At 44.6% G+C, this 21,939-nt stretch overlaps 1 long non-coding RNA gene across 2 annotated transcripts in view; it reads right to left on the bottom strand.

Annotated features, from left to right (window-relative positions):
- The window catches only part of LOC106044709 (uncharacterized), a 385,284-nt gene that overhangs the window by 51,782 nt on the left and 311,563 nt on the right, over positions 1-21,939 (bottom strand). For both annotated transcript variants that reach the window (XR_010830792.1, XR_010830793.1), the window contains exon 9: positions 18,545-18,719. This is a non-coding gene — a long non-coding RNA (uncharacterized lncRNA). The remainder of the gene's footprint in view (positions 1-18,544; positions 18,720-21,939) is intronic.

Raw genomic sequence — 21,939 nt, 5'->3', positions numbered from 1 at the left:
TGTCACAGAACGAGTTTGCTGGTTTTTTAACCTGAAGGAAGGCCTGACTTGGCGCTCTCTTCCACACCCACCTACGTCTCCGAGAGGGCGCATATTTCTCCTTGGACGAGTTTGTGTGACTAAAAGGATGGGGAGGTTATAAAACATGATTGCCAAGCAGAAATTTTCACCTGCCCCATGCGGTTTAGCAAGCAGGGGGTGGCATGAGTGGGAAAGAGGAGAGGAGGCATCCAGGGATGTCGGAAGTGTTGCCACTATCATGGCCACCTCGGTTGCAGCTCCTGCTTCCCACAATGGCACTTGTGTGAGCACAGCTGACCTCAGCACCCCGAGACGAGGGTCCCAAGCTGGGGCAGCATCACAGCAAGCACCTCAGGCCCAGGCGCGAGATCCAGCACAGAGGTGCAGGTAGGCTGCAAGCTTGGATCCATTTGGTCACATCTTCCTGCCTGTGGTGTTAAAACATCCTTTGCTTTTTAAACTTGTGCTCCAGCAGAGCAAAGAAAGGTCGGGTTTAATAGCAAAACAGCTGAAGGTACAAGCAGTGTAACAACAACGTGGAGAGTTAGCAGCAGCCTCGTAATTAGAGAGCTGAGCGACACATCAAAGTTCAGACCTCAATCCATGTTCTGCCACAGTTTGTGTATTATTTTTGGACTGGCTCTATTCTATACGATTCAGATCCCCATCTAAAAATAAATGTTGCTCTCCTTTCTTTGCATATTGAATTACATGCATTTATTGGGCCCAAATCCATGGAGCTCAGATCTCACGCAGAACTTTGAAGAACTGTATAAAAGAAATCCCTATGATTACGTAGACACACGCAGACATGTGCGTTCATGATGAATCATGACTGCTCCAAACTCTTTCACTACTTTAAAAATGCAGAAAAACACTCTGATCTTAAAGGCTGTCCCAAGCAGTAGACCTTTAGACCCTTAGGACCCAAAAGCCAAGACAACACTTGAATTTGTAAAGAAAACAGAATATTTCCAAGGATGGTGAAAGTCGGGGCTATTTTTACTAGCTTTTGAGATGTTAAATGAAGGAAAACAACTTACTATTTTCCTTACAACAGCTGTGAACCATCTCCCCCTCCCACTAAGTTGCATTTCTTGGATGTGCACTGATGGAGCTGATCTACCTGTAAGGGTGCCTCACGTCAGAGGAGAAAAAGCTAACTGCGGGGTCCCACAACCCATCTGCCTAGCCTAGGCAGCCTTTGAGTTTTACAGAGGTGACAGCAGGAAAAGGGAAGAAATAAGAGAACGAGAGGGTCTGAAATAGGGCTAGAGATGTATTTAAACACAGCAGTCAAAACTATCTTAAATCATTACTCCCCCCCCCCCCCCCAATTGAAAAAATTATACCGCAAATGCCACACAAATGAATTCCTCCTGGAATATCAGCATGAATACACAGCATGAAGATCTATGTTTCCAGCTTTTTGATGATAAGCACCATTTTATCTAGGGCTGTATGACCTCCAGAAGAGACCCTGAAGCACCCAGCACGAGGAAGACTCAGTCCTGAATTGGGGTGGCTTCTTCACCAATCCATCCTGGAAACTGAGAATACTTCACACAACAGATATCAAAATAAAGCTTTCGGACTGAAACTGTTTACCAAATTCAACATAGATTTGCAACAAAATTAAAAAAAGAGGTTTTTGACAGGAGAAAATATTGCCATGTTCTAGTCCAAAGTCCTCTCTGCAACTTAATAATGTAATTGGCAACACAGCTTCACAGAAAACAGTGCCGTGTCTGGAAAGCAGGTTTAGGTTTTGTCAAGAGCTAAACAATACCGTTGTTACTTGTCCCAAGCATAATTTACAACAGGAATCAGAGTCCTCTCAGCTTGATTCGATTGTGGTTTATACCAGCTTCTAGAATAAAAGGAGTGTAGCAGCTACCGACAAAGCTGATGTCCGTCCTGCTGTCCTGGCTGCTTTCCGCAGTGGCTGGAGGATCAGGCTGTGCACCAGGAGGGCTGTTCACACTCACCTGGAGGAATGGCTAATTCGGGTGCCTGGAGCTATCGGAGTACCACAGGGGTTTCCAGCTGCTCTTCCAGAAGGGCACAGGTCACGTCACATTTACAAGTTTTGTATGGACTTCTCATGTACCAACAGGATTTTAAAGGGTGCTCAGCATCCGTGTGCAAGCCTGAGCTGCTCTCAAAGTGCCCTGATCCTATCCACTCATCAGGAGTCTCTGAATATTAAAACTGAAAGCAATTCATTGTGAAGATTATAAACAGTAGTATAAAGACCTACCTCAGCAACTGCTGCACTCGTCCATTGATACCAGTGTTCCTGGAAACCTTTTCCTAGCATCTAATCTGGAACTTTCCTGCTGTGGGTTTGGCCCTGACACAAACTTGCAACACAGGTAATTCAAATAATTTTCTCAAAAGCCTCTAGTATACTGGAAAATATCTATGTGCAGTTGCAGATAGTGTCTCTTCAAAGTTTAGAGAACTTTATTTTGTTCAAGCTGTGCTTTACAGACTTGATTATTCTTAGTGTTATCCTCTGAACTTTTTCCAGCTGACTCACGTTCTTTGAAGAACAGGAGAAAAACTAGTTGAGACCTTATCAGTGCTGAGTAGCACATATGGTGTCTCGAGAGGCAGATCCGTAACCAATTCCTAGTACAAGGGCTGCCTTTATTTACAGTGCCATGACCTTTTGTTTGCTTTATTTGCATTCAGCTTGTGATCGGCTCTAATTCACCAACCCTTTTCCAAAGTGTTGTTACCTGCCCAGTAGTTATACTTCTGATACTCCTGGAGTTGAGCACTTCTGAGGTTAGTCTCCTGTCTTTATCCCAGTTGAACTAAGCTGGGTTTGGGTGGTTTTTTTCGGATCCGTTCCTCAATCTGTATATGCCTTTCTAAATTCCTAGTCCCGTCCCCCAGTATATTTGCAGTCCCTTCCAGCTTCATGTTGTCTGCAAATTTAATAAGCATGCTCTCTACTGCACTGTGCAAGTCATTAATGAGAACACTGAACAGAGCTGGAAGCAGGACAGATAGCTGTGGAATATTACACATCACATCCTTCCAATTGGATAGGGGAACGCTGATAACGACACTCTGGATACAATTAACCAGCTAGTTTTGCACTCATAGGAGTCTCATCTGGTTTAATCTCTTTTCCTTTCCCCACTTAAAGTACACGCATACCATTTACCCCTTTCCAGTCCATTCCCAGTGGACTCTCAAAAAAAGTTAATGGTTCAGGGATTGCTTCAAAAGCTACGATTCATCAGACCCTACATAAGTCATGAGCATCTATTCTGTCTAGGACTTCTTCCTTCCCTACTCTAGGAAGAGATCTAACATCTTCACTGATGTTATATCCAACATTTGACCACATGTGAACTTTCAGAAATGTCAGAGAATTTAGTTGTGCATTCAGCACTTAAGTCTGGCAATTTAAGAAGAAACTTGAGACCTTACCTACACCTCGTGACCTGATTTGAAATGAGAGCCCTGATTGCTCAAGCAAAAGGTCAGATGTACCCAAAATCCAAGTCCTGGCTCCAAGAATGACTTCAGAAGGTAGCTTCATGGACTGAATGTGTGACAAGCCTAGGTTAGATGTAGTCACAAGTTCTTTGTTCCCCATCCTGGTATCTAGGATCACAATAAGGGGTGTTACAGAAACTTTTTTACATGCAGCGGCTTCCCAGAACCTGCTGGCATAAGCTACCAAGAGAACTAAGCATTTCTGTCTCTCTGGAGACAGCCCAGGATGGTAATCCAAATTAGATTTAAAGTGGGATTAGTTAAGTCAGCTAATTAGCTAATCGTAACTCAGTAAGGAAACACCAAGAGCTAGGGTGAACTAAATCTGTTTTCAGAGCCCAGCACAATTCAGACAGCTTTCATTCTGCACAGGGGTGTCTACACAGCTCGTACTCTGGAAATTCGCACCTAATTCGGATGAACTTCCTGAGTGTCCCTTCGGGGGCAAACCAACACAGAAAGGAGCAAGCACCACAGATTTGTTTTATTTTATTATTATTTTAAATGAATAACTCGATGATTCAGACTTGGATCGAAATCTATTTCCTATGTGTTACTTAATCAGATAGTTTCATTTGAGCAAGTGAGGAGCCAAAAATAGAGCTGTGCAAAGCGGTCGGAGCAGCGCAGCACCAAAGGCAGCTCCACCCCACGTTCCCAGGCTCTCCCCGTGTCCCACGGCTCAGGACGACCGACAAGGAGCCGGGCAGGTCTACGAGGTTTCAGGACAATGTGATGCTGCTAGCAAGCAGGAGGGAGAGTGGTTGGGTCTGAAAACATTTGCTATGGGAAACACAAAGGACAACTCATCGCTAATTCTTCCCCGCCCCCTGCAGCATTTTGTGTAACGCCGATGAAGAAGAGCTGACCTTTTGGAAGTAGTTAGAGGAAGATATTTTTGAAGCTATACCTAAAAACAGATTCAGTAAAAACAAGCAGAGATGGAACAGTCTTACCCACCAAGCTAGACAGCTTTTTTTGCAACCAAAAAAGGAATTTTTGATGTTTTTATGACCCTCAGTGCGATGCAAAAGCTTGTGCCGAATTCTCTGGCATCTCGTTGCACGTCAAGGAAAGGATCATTTACAAATGACACTGGAAATCTGCCATTCTATATGGGACACGTAGAGAGTGGAAAGTCTGCATTTCCCTATAGATTCCTCACACCACTTGCTCAGACAAAACCCAGTTTTATAGGCAACCTCTGAGCAGAAACAGAAGACTTTCTGCTAATCTCTCTGGACGACCACAAACCATAGCAACTTCTATAGGCAGCACAAGACCAACCAAAAGTTGTCCTTGTGGTGAGGCTGCTCTCTGCCCCGCCATTCTCCATCAGATTTCTGAGCTGCCACCAGCTCTGGGGTGTCAGAAGCCCCTTTTTTCCTGCCAGTGCTCATGTTGTTGGAGTCCTGGTCCCCAAACCTTGCATCATGTCTTCTACCCACATTGGGAAGTGCTCTGGCAAGTCCCCCGAGATAAATACACCCAGTGCTCCCGGGGAACAATCGATACCCCAGCCAACCTGCTGTGGCTGACCCAGGGAGGCAAGCAGACTAAAAATCCTACTAGTCAAATGAAAACCATTTTCCGAGGTCCCGAGTATCTCCATCACTCACTGACCTTACGAGAGTATGAGTACATGCAGATCATTTCCAGCATTTTGCAGAATCAAGTGCTGCTTGAACCTAGATTAAAAGAGCATCCCAATCAAATCCCAGATAGGAAAGGTGCTGAGCAGGCAGGCTACTGGCAAAGCAGGTCTCAAAAAAAAAAAAAGCCTCTTTAGGGTCTTGAAATGCCCAATGCCCACACCTTTAGAATGGAGATAAGGGGATCTGACTTCATTTTTCTGTATCAGCCCCCCAAAATAAAAGTGATCTGCCAAGCAAGCACAACGTTTTTAAATTTTTGTAATTCCTTAAGTGAATGCACGTGTCTTTTGTAAGATTTATTTTCCCCAGGCTTTTAGAAGTACTTCCCCCCCCGCCCTTGAGAAGACAGTAGAAGAAAGTGGCAGACGTTACACATGTATACACAAGGAGACAGTTACAGAGCCGAGGGAAATAGTGGCTCTTTGCTCCGCTCATCTGGGTATTTATCTTTTGATCAAATCACCGAGGCATTGGTAATTGCACCTTTATGACAAAGGCACGTCCCTGCTGCCGAATGTGTAGCAGCGAGGTGTGATTATCTCGTGACACAGTCCTATTACACAGCCCTGCCACTGAATCCGTTTTCTTGGTGTTACCGAAGCACTTGAATGGTTTTGCTTTCTCATGTCTCAGTACAGCAGAAGAACCGTGTGAATAACTTGAGAATGAAGAGTGCTATTTATCCAGATGAGTCCTCTGGTGCCTTCTTGCACCTTGTCTGTATTACCTCACTTCATTTGATTCACAAAAAACACAAAAGAGTACGAATTTATTCCTTTGCTGACAATTAAAGGAGCTAGCTACAAACGCAACACGCCTTTGAGACACTTTCATACGCACACTCCTTAGAAGTGTGTGTACTTGCAGAACTCACAGGGAAAACCCTTCCACTGGGGAGTCTCCCCACACCCAGCACTTCATCAGTCCCAGCCAAAATGATGAGACGTAGACACAGGTGGGGTTCTTGCTTTGCTGGGGGTAAACCCCAAACCACTCTCTAAAGGGAAGTCAAAGAACACCGCTGCCGAGCTCTCCTGGGATAGGAGACCTCTCCTCTAGAGCTGATGGCACAGCCCGGTCTGCTACAACAGCTCAGCATTGAGCCCCCAGTGACACATACCACACGAGCAGCCAAGTTACCACGTCCACCATCAGATCGAAGTCTGACCCTGTTATCTAATTTGGAGGCGGCAGAGACATAAATGACAAGAGCGAAGCCCAAAAGAAATGCCTCCCGAAGGCCAGCCGGCCAGACACCAGGGAGAAACCCCCCAAAACAACGACAGCACCGCGCTCAGGGACCCTCCAACCCCATGGGCTGCTATGCAGCAGGCTTGTCCTGCAGTAAAGCAGAGTGCCATGCTCCTTGTCATCACCACCACCCTGAGCTGACCCGAGGGCTCTTTTGACAAGGATATTTCAGTCCCTGAGCACTATCAGGCGTGGAGCCCTTGGAGCGGGTGAGGTGACGAAATTCCCCAGCTCCTGGAGAAACGAAGTGCCCGCTGAGCACCACACACCAAAGCCTGCGGGAGAATCCTCCGTCCACGTTTCAATAGCAGAGGTAAGGACCTGCCTCTGAGTAAGGCATGGGAAGGTGCTTTGCTCATCAGGGACACCCACCGCTGTTAAAAGCATTTAAGACTTTTGCCAGCTGTCACCACTGCCCCGTGAGCATTAAGCATAGGTAAAAGCTCTGGTTCTGGAATTAAACACGGCAGCTTGGTGCACTCCAGCTCACTGGGACAGAATTTCCCCTCATTCCAGGTCTGCTCTCCTCGGAGCCCTTGCAGACACCAACCATCACACCATGGGGCTTCTAACACGTTCCCACGGAAAACAGGAGAAGCCCCAAATCCTTTTACAGCACAACCACACTGATTTCACAAACTGAAGGGGAAATCTGAAAGAGCAGGAAAGGTTGCACCAAATCTGAAGCCTGCTCACCAGCGTGAACCCAGACAGGTTGTTCAGCCAGCCAGCTCCCTAGGTACAGCACAGAATAGCAAAGAGACGCCCAAATGCAGTGAAACCAGCTGAAAATTAAAAGTAATATAATTAAAAGTAATATGAATAATGACAATTAAAAAACCTAAGCAAGGAATGAACAGTTTCACAGACATGGTTGTCCCAGCACTACAGGGACGTGTCAGAGTGCCTGCGGTGATCCTGTCCTCAGCAGCCTTCATTTATCCAGGAAGGAATATGAGATTTCTAAGCTGGATTTGTGAATTCCTGCAGAGGCTTTGATTTAGCTCCCGACGTGCTGCAGGGAGGCATAGCCAGAGTCAAGAGCTGCACACCACGCTCGCTTAATCTGCTCTGTAAAACCCTGCAAAAAAGGAGAACCCCTTAAAAAAACACATGCAAAAGAGCAGCAGAAAGACACCAAACTCCACCTCTTCTCATGTGTGGGAGACTTTCCTGTGTCAGAGGTAGGGCTGGTGGAAGCCACTGTTTAGGCACCCCGGCTAATTACCTCGGGCCCTCTTATCAAGCAAATGGACTGGGATGATACGGCAATAATAGGAGGAAGGATCTAATTGAGGGATACCAGGGGGTAACACAGATCTTCTTGTTAAACTAAATTTGTTAATCTAGTGTATATGAGAAAAGGGCAAATGGGAGGGAGAATTCCTCCTTGTTAAACATTTACCAAATGTTGGGTTATTTGAGCCCTGGGGAGAAGTAAATGTATTCACTACTTAAAGGCTGGAGCATTTGGTCTTCTCAGTTGGAATTTATCCCCGATTTGAAAGGAACATTTTTTCCCACTTGGAAAGGTTAGCAGCCTTTGTCTGTGCGAGTGATTTAATATAATGGACCATGATTATTGTTGGATTATTATAATGGCACATTGGCACAGTTATAGTTAAAGTTTTGGCAGAGTTTGTCTCATAAACTGCTATTTTACAACTCGGCTGTAAAAGTTTACTTCGGTCTGAAACTTGAGATACAAGATCTCAGTCCAGGAGGAGTCTTTTTTACTTTTTCAAGCCAAATTAAAAGAAAAAAAGCTTAAAAATTCTCCTGGCTAATGTTTAAGTTATGCAAGTATTAAATACAAATTGAAATCTACTGGCTGAAGACACTTGACGGCATTTGCTTGCTCCTGAATGCCTCTGAGTTAAATCAAAATATTTTCAGCCTCTTATGTAGAAACATGGCTCTCCCACTTTTGGTATTTTGAAGAAAAGTGTGGAATAGTAAAACAGCTGGGGCATTATACATAGAAAAATGAAGAGTGCGTGCCACAAGCACTTTCTTCAATAGGATTACTATTTGTATACGTATGGTTGTTAATACAAATAACAAATGCGTATTTGTTATTAGGCATGCAATTGACTTTTTTATTTTGCATATGCAAATACGCACCCAGTTGTTTTAAATCAACATTGCAAAGATTTTTGCAATATACTAGCATATTGAGCAAAAATTCATCTTGTTTTAAAAGTCCCTCTGGCCACTGTAGAGTAAGATTACAGGACAAACCAAGTCCAACACTTTCTCATCTGCACAAAAGCCACCGATTTCCTCCAGATTCCTTGACTCTTAAAGACACAGTAGCCAAGTGACCACATCACGCCTCATTTCTGCCTCCCTGAAGAGCTCCAAAGAAACCCAAACACTGGGCTATGAAACAACCACTCACTGGGACTGCAACCCTACCGCCTGGTGCCAGAGACATTGCAGATGGCAAATGCAGCATGGATCCTAGGGAAAAAAGCTTGTGGGAAACACCGAGCAGTAAGTAATTTCTGGACCAGAGCTGTAGAAGCTAGAATAAAGAAAACTGTTCAAGAGGAGGATAAGCACAATAGGCTGTGGAAGAGTCAACGTAAGTTTCCTAGAGGAATGTCATGCCTCACAAATCTGTTAGAGCACTCTGAAGGAGGCAGCATGGATAGGAGTGATACAGGCAATATAGGGCACTTGGGTTTGCCAGAAGTTCTCAGCAAAGTCTCCCAACTAAAGTTTTTACAGGAGCTAGACTGTTGTACAACAAGAGGTTTTAATAATTGTATAGAGGACTAGAAACAAACCAGCACAAATGGTCGTTTCTCATACTGGAAGTTTCAAAAGAAGTCTCCAATCATCACTGCTGTTTAATATATTCATTAATGGCCTGGGAAAGGTGATAAATAGTTTCACTACTCCAATAATTTCATATCAACAGCCAGACTGAAGGTAACCACAAAGAGCTCTGAAAGGACCTTCTGCACTGAGCAGCTCAGTGATAAAATGACAAATGAAATTCAGTGTCAATAAACACAAAGTAATGCACAGGGGAAAAATAACCAGAGCCGTAAATACACGAGGATAGGCTTTAAGTTAGCTATAACTACACGGAATAGAGGGCTGGGGGGTCTGAGTAGACAGTTCATGGACAGGGGAGCTCAGTGGAAGTTAAAAGGGAAAACAAGGGTTAGGTGTTTTTAGGAAAGGGACAGGATGAAAGGAAAAACAGATCATTACCTAAACCTGTAGCCTGAATCAAGTAGGACATCATTCTGGTCACTGCGTCTCAAAAAAGCTGAGAACTAGAAGAGGGGAGGGCCATGAAGGATACATGGCATGACTTCCAAGACAAGCCCGTACAGGTAAGTGTCCTTCGGTATGGAGTAAAGAGAACCCAGGGGACATTACTGGTAGAAGCCTGCAAAACCAGAAGCAGCACAGAGGAAGGATGTAAAGATCAATCCTTCACTGCTGCTTGCTGGGTACCCATTAGGGATATACAGCATCCAGGCAGCAGGTTACAAACAAGAGGAAGCTCCTGTGCTAGGATCCCTCATAACGAAGCAGCAGAGCATGGTACCGTGGGAGCCAAACACACAAACAATTTCTAACAGGAACTTGAAAATTCATGGAGCAAAGTTTGGAGGGGAAAACCAGTCACTTTATAGGTAGGACAGGTCTTCTCCCTCTTCACCTCTGCCTTCCCCAGGGGGTCTGGCTATTTCACCCCTTCCCCCTTTCTGTCCACCACTTTCTCCATGCCTCACCTTCTTATCCAGAGCAGACAGTTCTCAGTCTTTGAGCATCCCTGCCTGCATCACTGCTCCTGCTGGCAGCCTTTACCCCCAGCACACCTGACCCTATCTGCAGAAATGCTACCTCTGAAGATGGATTTACTCACTTTCCTAGAGCATCGCAGGGACCTGGGGAGGCAAGGAGGGACTGACAACACCTCCAACTCGAGCTCTGGCCAGTTCCAGGTGCCTTTAGCCTGCAAACTGTCAGCCCAAAGTGATACCACCAGAGAACGTTACTGTTCTGGCAGAAGTACAAGTTTCCAAGCTTATAACTTGTCAGCTGTTTCTGCCTGATCTTTTGAGGTTAAACTCTCACTTTTGCTTGAAGCTACTCTTCCAATATTGAGCCATTTATAAAGCACAGAGCCGATGCAAACAGCTGTGGCTCAGGACACCCAGAATCAGGAAACTGTGGGCACCTTCTGAGTGGATTTGGAGCCGTGAGATTATTTGCCCTGTCACTGTATGGCAGGTCTTAGAAAATACTGTCTGCTCACTGGTGAAAACTTATCATCCTGCTAAGTGGAGAGCAAAAAAAAAAAAAAATCCCTAAAAAAATGCCTTTACAGAGAAGTCTGAGCACCTGACATCTACAACTCACGTTCTTGCTGCACAGAAGAGGACAAGAAGTTATCTTTGCCCTGCTCCCTCTGTCTGGTGCTACATTTTGCAGAAGCACATGCAACAGGAGCAGCAGCATGCTGTGGTGCTATTTGAGAGGCACCTACCATGAAGCAATGGCCAACCTTCGTGCTGTCCCAGCTCACTGGGATGCGGCCCCTCTGTACACCGTGACAGAGTCCTGAAGGTTAAGAAGCTCCAAGGTTAAGCTCATCTGCTCTCTCCTTAAAGACAGCTAACATTTCCATATGACAAAAAGCATTGAAGGCAGCCTATAACTTCTAATATTGAGTTAAATTAATTTTTCATTTTTTAATCGTGCTCGCAGCACAGTTTGTAACATTCTGAGTCATATTTATCTTTTGTGTATGAAAACACGATGCCGTTCTATAAATAGCTACAGGTTTCTTGGCAATGGCCGGGTGACAGTGGATTAATTAAACTGGAGAGCAGAGAGTGTGAGGACTAGATTTATATAATGAAAACAATATATCTGCTAACGCTGGAGAAATGCTGATGCTGTAATAACGCTGATATTAATATTTGGTGCAGAACATCTTGGAGCGCATTACTACGATGGTTAAATCTGGTGGGCTGAGAAATGATCAGAGCACTGAAATTACCAAACCAAAATAAAAAACTTACTTTACTATTAATGCCCTGAGTCTCCCTCCCATTCAGGAAGATTTGCGGGTATCTGATATTTTAAGTCCCAAGGCCTGGAAGGAACAGTTCACTAATCTCCCACGTGAGCTCTGCAGCAGCTGCAAGAATATTTGGATGTTTGCCGGATCGCATCCCTAAGACAACACCACACCATTCTGGAGTCATGCACAGACTAGAGAAACCCATGAGGAAAAAAAATAATAAATCTATTCCCCCTCTTTCAGTATATTAGCTAAGTCATACTGCCAACCTGTTTTACGGTTTTATGTTAACACAACCCTATTGACTTCAAAAAATAACTGTTACAGAGTGGAAAAGGAACCTCCAAACACTTAATCAAACCAGCTGGTTTGACATTACCAACTTCTAAGATTTCGTGGGAAGTCCCAGGTAAAATATCTTCCAAGTTTATGCTAAAAAAAAAAAAACCACAAACAAGCAAAAACCAGGGAAAAGCAGCAAATACACAAAGAAACTGATAAAAAATCCCCTATAAATACCAAGATGTCCCAGGGCATTTAAACACAAGAATGTTCATACAACTCATTCAAACTTCACTACACTTGAAAAATAAAAGGCACCTAATAACTTCTGCTTAATACTTTTTGCATTTCAAGTTCCACCTCATCCCATGGTATTGCACATGACGGAAACAAATATAAAACTAAAGTTATTTATTAGAATTACAGAATAAAGAGTGAGAGCAAAGATATATACGCATGTCAGTGGTCCAAATAAATTAGGGTCATTTTCATCAGTAGATGACGACAATTTTTTACATTTATTATAATATTTTCCACATAACTATTCTATCTGGTGACATTTTTGCACATATATTAAATATATGTGACACTACATAACATATAGCTAAATATTTGACCATTCCTAAATGCTGCAGTAGTTTGAATACATTTACAAACTGTCAAATATTTTAGACTTTCAAGTGATGCATTTTAAAACAGAATATAATGAAGATAATTTACAGAGGAAGACAGAAATGATCTTCTTGGCTACTAATAAGTAGCCTCGGTCTCCCTGCAGGTCTGAGTGTAGCAGACCACATCTTTATTCCCTTCAGAGTTACGAGCCACATTAGGAAGTAACAGAGGTGGGAAGATGCATATAGGACCAAGCTGTCTGTAAAAATCAGTCCAGAATTACCTAGAGGGTTGTAACAGTTCTCCTCAGCTGAGAGCCTGGCCAAACATCGTAAATCCCAGTTCATGCAGAACATGTGTTGACATGGGAAGAAGGACATGATAAAAGGCAGCAATAGTTGAGCTTTTAAGGCAACCTTCATTCTGGCACTTGGTATTTTTTTGTTTGTTTTTGTTTTAAATAAACAGGTTTAACCTGGGATTAGCACAGATTAAATTCATAGCAAGAACAAACAGTCAGAAGATAGACCCTCTCCAGCTCCATCCACTTGGACCCAACTCTTGTCTCTCTCCTCCTCCTCCCCAGGCCTCATTCCTCAAGCCACAACCAGGGCCCTCCAGGCTCCAGCCTCATCCCCGACCTCATTCCCAGACTTTCCAGACAGAGTCCAAGGCCCCAGCGCCTTGCCAAGCCCTCCCCAGGGCTCCCTCTCTCCACCTTCCCACCAAACCCCAGGCTCCCGGTCTCAGGGTGCCTGCCCAGCTATTCTCATCTACATCCAAACCAGATTTTTTTTTTTTTATTTTTGACTTTCCCCCAGCAGCGTTGAGGGCTAACCCAGAGGTGTGGGCTTCCTAGCAGCAGCCTGCACCACCCTCTACAAGCCGCAAAGATGCGGGCAGTGGTGCTCCTTCCCTGGGGAGGAGGCAGGCTCGGAGGCTCTTTGGGCAGAGAGCCTTACGCACTGCTCAAATCCAACTCCTTCCTGCTGAATATGCATGAACTAAGTTTGTTAAAAGCCCAACAGCTTTGCCAAATTTGGGTGGATTTTGACAGAAACTGCAAAAGGCATATCCTTGAAACAAAGGCCACTTCGTTGCCAGCTTTCATGCCTCTGCTCCAAAGCAAGGGCGTGCCATGCAGTTTGAAAGAAAAGATCACCAGAATTATTTTTTTTTTCCTTTTTAGAAGTTTCCTTATTATTATTTTACTCTTGCAAAACACTGTTGTTCCAGCCTCTTCCCCAGCCCCAATCCACCAGCCTATTTTGTGGAATTGCTTTGGCTGAAATCCTGCAGCCTGGAGCCGATAACCTGGCGTGGAAGCACTTCACCAAGGGGATTAAACTCGAGCAGAGACACCCGCACCTGAAAACATCATCTTCTGAAGATTCCTGACTGTGAAATGCAAGTCCAGTCCTAATTTCGCAGAGCTTGTGTTGTACAAGGTACATGTTTTTTTCTCCCAGCTGGGTCTGTGGCCCCTTGCGAGGTCACTTCTAGCAACCCTGGGCTGGAGCAGTTTTGAGGAGGCGCAGGTTCCTGTGGGCACGGCAAGGTGCTTTGCTGTGTTGTGCGAAAGGTCTTCAATTAATGCTTGGTTCCAGGAAAAGGAATGAACCGAAACGTGAAGCTGTTGCATCCAGTGTTAGCTAATGGCTTGTTTTAAACATTTGTGAGGTGCTTTAAGCCCAGGATAGGTTCCAGAAGCATTGAATAAATATAAATAAATACAGTATTCTCTCCCTGCTCCCTTGACAGGCCGTAAGCAAAGAGCAACAAGCTGCCTACAGAGCTTCAGGAAGGAAACAGATGTAGGAACTTTTACAGGCATTCCCTCGGATTCACTGGGAATGCTGGATAGGCGTTGAAAGAGCCAAACAGACCATCAGCTGAGCATGTCCAAAACTTCTGTCTGGAGCCAAGAGCCAGGCCAGCCTCCAAGCTCCTGGCAGCATTGCATCGCCCTGCTCCTCACCTTCCCCAGGGGATCACGGGGCAGGTGGCACACATCCGAGGGCTGTGCTGCATCCCAAAGGCAGCACCAAACACCACAGCCTGCACAGCTCACCTATTTATCATAAGCATCAGAAACTGCAGCTTCTGTCAGTTGTAGCCACCTGAGAACCACCCCCAGGAGGGTTTGGGGCTCTGTGCTAAGCACCCAACCCTGTGCTGAGGCTCAGGGGGTGCTGGGGTGCCCTTCTGTTCCAGCATCTTGCCCAAATCCCTCCCTGTGAAGCGCGCACAGTCTCAGGCCGGGCACTTCTCCTGCCAGGAGAACTTCCCCACCACTGATTTCCCTCTGACAAAACCTTCGCACGTTAATTAAATTCCTTCTTTCGGGGAATGGTTTAGGTTAGGGCGTCCAGAATCAAGGGCTTTTTCTACAGGCTCAGCCCTGCCAGATGTTGAACACCACTGCCTCTCTCGACGAGCACCGCCAGCTGAGAGCCCCGAAAGCCAAAATCCCATCGCTACCTTACGGCAAGATGAAAACCCACCGGATGCCCAGATTCACCAGCCTGATTTCATCCACACACCCTTACAGGACAAACTAATTTCGCTTCCAGGAAAACCATACCGAAGGAGCGTTTCCTGTCAGTAAGACACAGTCCTGTTTTTCCAAGAATCAATAGATAAGCATCCCTTTCTTTTTCAGATATTGACTCAGTGTTACTGAAAAAAAAAAAAAAGGCTTCCTTTAAATTCATCTGGTTGAATTCCTCTGCTGACAAACACATGCGCGCACACACCCCATACTAGCAAGAGGAATGGTAATTATTCCCCCGGAGAACAATAACTTTGCAGTACATTTCAGAAGCAGCATGATTTAGCAAATTAAGCCAAGAGCCGAGGATACTAAATACAGTTGATTTCTTTGAAGCTGGTGGTATCAAAAATTATTTCCTAGATCTCTTTAAACACTCGCACTTTGGAAGGATAAACACAGAGATCTTGAAAAACCCAAACCCAAGGAATTTTGTCAAGTAGCTAGAAGCTGAAAGCCACTGGAAAGAAATGCTTTCTCAGCCACTAAGTCTCACCTGCATCTTGCTGCCTGGCACATCTTAGATTTTGGTACCCTTCTTAATGGATGGGCCCATCACAGAAACTCTCCTAAGAGCTGGCTCCGAAAAAAGCAGCAGAATTTTTACTTCTGTTATTCAGGCTTTGAAAAATATTGCTTGACGTGTGAGAAGGCAGGCCTTTCTATTACTTTGCTGAGAGTACAGACAGACTGATAAAAAATGGCTAAAAGTACATTTTTCCTTAGGAAAACGACAGCAGGGTCCTGCCAACATAACGCTTGTCAGGACGTTACAACTGTTAAAGGATTTTTTGGTAGCTGGGGGGTTCTGCTGAAACGTTCCCCCCCCCCCCCCCCCAACACAGAGAGGAACGCATTAAACCGCTAAAGATTCATTCCTCCTCAAGTTGTTCCTTCTCCCCTCACTATGATAAATGCCATCTCAAAGACATTGATACACATAAACTTGGAGGATTTATAGCGCATTTCCAACACTAATATTAAACATATCCTTTAAACTTTTTTTTGGAAGGCTTTAGATTCCCCCTCCCCCCCTTTCAGAATCATTTAATAGATGTTAAGTCACCTTCAAAGAATTTGCAAATCCTTTGAAGTACAGTACAGAAAAAATAGACTTCAACATCTTCCGAACAGTTGCAGGTAACATGTAATAATTTCTGAAAGCACACGCAGAAAGAGCTGTCTAACACCGAGTCACTACTGCCTGCCCTGAAAACGTACTCCTGCTGAAGTCCGTTTTACAGACACACTTTTGGTAAGCTCTCTCCTCACCCTAAAGTGCCAGTGGGTAAGAATGACAAGGATTTTCCCCCCTTTTTTTATTTTTATTCTTGATAGCTTAAATATGTTTCATTTTTTAGAGAGAAGATTCTCCTACAATTGGACAATCCCTTTGAAGCAGGGCTTTGCAGCCATGCGTTGCTTTCCCTCCACAGAGCCAACACACATCTTCCCTGCCTCGTTTCTTACTTACAGATCTGATTTGGTGGCAGCGTTAAATGGGAAGGCTTCTGCAGGCTTGTCATAGATTTTCCATTTTGTGACAACGTGGCCAGGGATTGTCAATAATAATTCTCTAGGAACAAAATGTTCCTGAGCAGAATATATCACTCACTCTTTGTCAATTAATAAAATCTTTAAAAACATCTCTTAAAAGATTTCAAGTTTTAACTCACTCCAAGCTCCCTTAATGTGCACGTGGCAGGTTGATACCATTGCCCAACCACCTGAAAAAAAATATTCCTAGCAAATGCAAAAAATATTTATCCCTTCTTTAAAAGTTCAGAGTACAGAAGTTTTGCATAATTAAAATGTTTTCTGATTCTTGCTAGAAGTCCAAAGGTTAAATACTTCTCTTTGCTAGTATAGACCACATAATTGAGAGGAAGCAAGCGAGTTTATTCTTTGAAAGGCCATGAAGAAAAAAAAAAAAACAGAAGTTTATTTGTGCTTGCAAATCCTTTCAGGTCTAAAGAACCAGTAAGATAATAAATTGTTTTTGCTGAAAACAGGAAGTTTGGCAAAGATGCAAAAGGACAGCTAAACTTTGGCTAGACAACCCAAAACACTGTGTTCTACTTTGAAAGTATTTCCAACAACAAAAAAGAGTGAAGTGCCTTGAATCCATAGAAAGCTAAAGGAACAGCAAAGGCATCTGGCAGCAGTCGCTTGTTGCCAAACTTGTGGTTGTGTTGTGCTGGCTTACGGGCTGGTTTGCCAGTTTTCAGTAACTTGCATCAAGCGCAGCTGAAACCCACATTTATAAAGCCTCAAATGGTGTCAAAGCTAGAAAAGCCTCAAGGAGCCTCTTCTTTCTTCTTTTCATCTGGCCAATACCGAAGGAGTAAATAAGCATCGCTCCTAACGTTCTGGCGTATAAAGGGAGACAACCAAATTTTGAGTCCTGGACGAAGTCGCTATGGGGTTTGGTGCAGCAATGCCCACTGGGGGCAACCCCATGCCCCTGGCTGACAGCGTCCTGCTGCCCCCTGCCCCATCCTCTGGCAGGGGAAGACCTAAGTCAGCATGAGGTGCAACTGGAATGCAGTTTATAGGACACCTGGCTTATACTTAAAAAGTTTTGTCAAGATTTGGGGTGTAAGATTTTAGACCACGCAGATACGAGCCATACTGTGAGTTTTGCACAGAGGAACAGAGAACAAATCCCCACTCGCTTCACCAACACAAACCAAGCAAATGGGCCCCTCCAGTGCTACACTTGTGTGAATGAGCATAAGGAAACTTATACACATATACAAATACACAAACTTTGGTTTTTGGGGGGCTAGAACTGCCCACAATTAACCTGAGAGTCTCCACTCCTGAAATCCACGCCCCCCTCCCCTTCACCCAATATTTATTATGAAAACCCACTTCTCCAAGACATTTATCACAAGAGGCCAACCAGACCCTTTGGGCCAACCAAAACAAATAGTATCTATATCATAAACATTTTTTTTCCTGAAACGAGCAACCGAAACACAACAACCATACACTGATCTTATTGGCTTGCTCCATTACAGCCATTACGCAAAGCTTAATACCTCACATCTGCTTCTTGCAATCCTGAAGCAAGGAAGGAACATATCATTAGGAAATACTGGAGCAGGGGGTGCGAGAAAGCGAGCCCAAGTTTATTCATTATACCACTTCCTCGCTAAAATTATTTAGTAAAATTAACTGCATGACCACTAGGTTGCACCTGCACAAGCACAGGGAAGAGAAAAAGAAACACGCTGGTACACTATGAAGGTGTAACAAACAGAAAGCAAAGGACACAAAAGTCCTGAGAAATCTTTATGACTAACAATGATATAAACATCTTCACTTTATGGCACATACCCCAGGACAGTTCAAAAACATCAAGCTTTTAGAAAGGCACCAGCTAGAACCCTGATGGCCTCAGCCCCTTGAAAGCCTAGAGCAGGTATTTCACACATAGTGTCTGCAATATGTGCTCTTCAAGAGTAACAGTGACAATAACAACATCCATACCTCATAACATAGCACCTCTCTGATGAAAACAAAGTGCTTCGCAAGGAAACAAAATATTACCATGCCCGTTTAGAACCTCCTGGCTGGAGAAATGAAGTCACTTACCCAAGAGCATTCAGCTGAAGCAGCAGCGGAGCCAGGAGCAGAAGCCAGGGTCCCCCTGCAGCTCCCCGATGTAAGCCTTTGTGCTCCGGACCACACCTCAGACTTCAGGAGAGTATGTAACACAGTGCTTGACGCTGGGTTGAGCTTTAGGTATGATCTGGAAGCACTTCAAAAGCTGCAGAGCAAAAAGCAGCGTATAAATGCAAAGTGTGATTATTATTCAACAGATATTGGAAAAATTACTGCAGTTTGTATTTGTTTTTCTGTATTTGTGGGATTTATGTTGTTTCAACACTCGAACAGCTTTTGATAATGACACCATCTGTTAATTCTCACCCTCCACTAATTTAGAACAAGTGGTGGAATTGTTAGACTGCAGCCTTACAGATCCCAGCTTAGCAAACAAACCCGAGCCCAGGGTCCGCGAGAGGGATTACCAGCAGCGGGACGCAGCAGCCAGCTGGGCACAACTTCCAGCACCAGCAGAGAGGAACGCACCAGATCACCAGGAAGGACACAGCACTCACGTCACCCTCTAGAAAAGCTTTCTGGAAGGTTGTGGTCTCTTTCCTGTGCGCACCAGGTGAGGAACGTTAGCTCAGAAACTTGGCAGACTAGCAGGGCAGCAGCAGGTGGGGTATTTCAGTGCAGATTTGAGATAGCTGCGAGGTGGGACGGATGTACACGTTGAAGGCTCCCCGATTGCAACCAGCTTCAGATGGGTCTGCATGGAGCAACTGCCCCCACCCAGGTGCCTTGTTCAACTAACACCCCTAGATTAGGGCCCAAGATGGTGTCAATTAGGGTAATTTCATATCCCGAACACACAAGTCCTGCAAAAATACCAATTGTGGAGCAAGAGAGCCACAGTCATATATTAGTAATACATATTTAAATAAGATATAAGTTTACAATCAGTCTGTTGTGGTTTTTTTCAACCGTGTCCCTTAAATATCCTTCCCTCTCTTCTCTGAGGTGCTCTTTCTCTGTCTGTACAACCTCTGTGCAGGTTGTACAAGAATTTATTTAATATACTTGCAAAAGGGTCAGATTATGCCACATGCAGATTACACAGTGAAAAAAGATGTCTCCTGGCCTCTGGACTACTCTTTGCATGTGCTGTTAGCCATCCCTTAGTTTTTCTAAGAGCCTTTTAACCCCCTCTTGCTGAATTCACCTTGATAATGTCATTCTTTGCTCGGGTAGTGAATCAAATCCCAAATAATTGAAATTTTCTATTTCACAAAGCCGTTTTATTAGAAGAATGGGCTTTTACTGCAAACAAAAGCTGTAATACAAGGGTACATCAGCATACAAGGCAACAGGGAGCTTGTGCGTGTTATTTATGAATGTGTGGGGCACGTCTATGAAAACCTCAGCCCTCCATGTTCCTGATTATACAAGAGTCAGGTGTAATACCACAGTTATCCTTGTCTAGCAATACCCCTGGTGGAGCTCTTCATATTAAGGTTATTTGGTATTCATCATCACCACTGTAATACCCAATTACCTTATGTCCAGGAATGAAATAGGTTTCCTACCTGCCATTGCCACAGTTTCCCATTGCCTTTAGTGGGTACAGAAGGTAAAAAGGAAGGTATAAGTAAAGCAGGGAATTGGGTTAGCACAATCATTTTAGCGCAGTGCGTTGCCTGGGCTAACACATCGAGTACCTCAGGATATATTACACCAGGAAGACAACGTGCTGCAGCACACAGAGAATGTCTCTGTCTTGAAGCCGCACAAAGCATTGGTGGCAAGCTTAGGTAAAAGCCAGGATTTTCCAAACTCTATTTTCATGTCCAACATGCAGAGAAACCCTTCCGTGGAGAATTTCCTCCAGCAGCGAAAGCGCGAGCTCTCCTCCCCATCCTCCAAAAAGGACTATGATAGGGATGGAAAACCTGCTCCCTCAGCTGGCTGTGTCAACGCAGTGGACCACGGCCATTGCCCGTGGGCTTGTGTTTGAGAGGGGAGCAGCAGAAGCCGGGCGTCACACTGCTGTATACATTGCCAGGAGCTACGAGGAAGGAACTTTCTCCGGTACTGAAATGCTCTTTCCTCATTAACCACCAATACATGAGACTGCATTGGAAACTGAGGCTTCTGGTAACCCCAGGAAAGGCAGGTTAAGACCCCAAACCCCAAAGGTGCGTGCGTGTGTGTATGGTGATGAGGTGAGAAAGGTGCCAAAGGGGCAAAATTTGCCTGACAAAAACTCCCAGGTCTTACTCCTCGGTCCTATCAACTCTGGCTGTTCAAAGCATATTACCGTCAGCTTGGAGTGCGCCCGGAGCACCCTAAAGTCACTTGTTGCTGTTATTAAGGGGCAATTATTCCTAAAAAGGAAGAAGAATGAGACATTTACTGGGCATTATAGGCACATGGTTGACATCACTGGGAGCCAATCAGGGCTCCTGAATTGGGGCCAGCTTTCAAAACCCCTTGATGTCATTGTTTTACAAAAGGTATTTGATACTACTGCTGCCTTCTTAGATGTGATCTCATCCTTGACCCTGTGTGGCACTTTTAGGAACAGCTCCCTCAGGTTTACTTTTATCAGATCATAAACTACATCATCTTCCCTTGCCCGTGAGATGTGCTAAAACTTGTATCGCTTGTAACTGGAAATCCTATAAAGCTGCCTGACATTTCTGGGCGACAACAAACTGAAGTCAAAGTTGGAATGGATGAGGAGGAAGCTTCCACGCTTACAAAAGGGTGTGTTTGCTAGGGGAAACTAGAGTCTGGAGTACTTCTCCCTAAATACTCTAAGGGCTAAGTTTTTTTGTAGTAACAGCAGGGCCGTGTCCCGTCTTGGAGTAATAACACATGGTCCCTCGCTGACTTGTCTTAATAACATTACAAATACATGTTATATGCTACAGGAAATATTTACAGTCTCTTCCAGCTCTATCCTGGGCACATTTTAGAACAATTGTTGCTAAACAGTGGCAAAAAAACTATGTAAAAACTATGGCAGTATTTCAAAATGCAGGTGAAGTGAGACCATGCCACAAGTGGGTGAAATCTGCTCCACCCCACCCTTCAGAACAGGTAAAACTTCCAAATCTGGGCACTTTAATGCTCAGCATAAAGATTTCAGAGTAGGACTGCGCTCGTTGTAACACTGCAATTTCCTACAGAGCCCTCTGTGAGAAACCAGGGCTGTGCACAAAGGCCTCGCAGCGACGCTGGGGGACTCGTGGAGGTACCCTTTATTTCACAGGGATGCAAACAAAGGTCGAGGAGCTGGATGGCTCGCCTAAGGTCTCGGAGCCAGCCCGATGCACAGCCAGAGTTTAACAGGGGAAGATAAGGAACTCACTAGCCAGCGGCGTGGGTCTAAACGAGGTCAGAGGGTGTCGCCGGGGGGCCAGGAAGACTCGAGTCGC

This window comes from Anser cygnoides, chromosome 3 (assembly GCF_040182565.1).
Source record: "Anser cygnoides isolate HZ-2024a breed goose chromosome 3, Taihu_goose_T2T_genome, whole genome shotgun sequence".
Taxonomy (NCBI): domain Eukaryota; kingdom Metazoa; phylum Chordata; class Aves; order Anseriformes; family Anatidae; genus Anser; species Anser cygnoides.
This window is presented reverse-complemented; position numbering and strand designations above follow the sequence as displayed.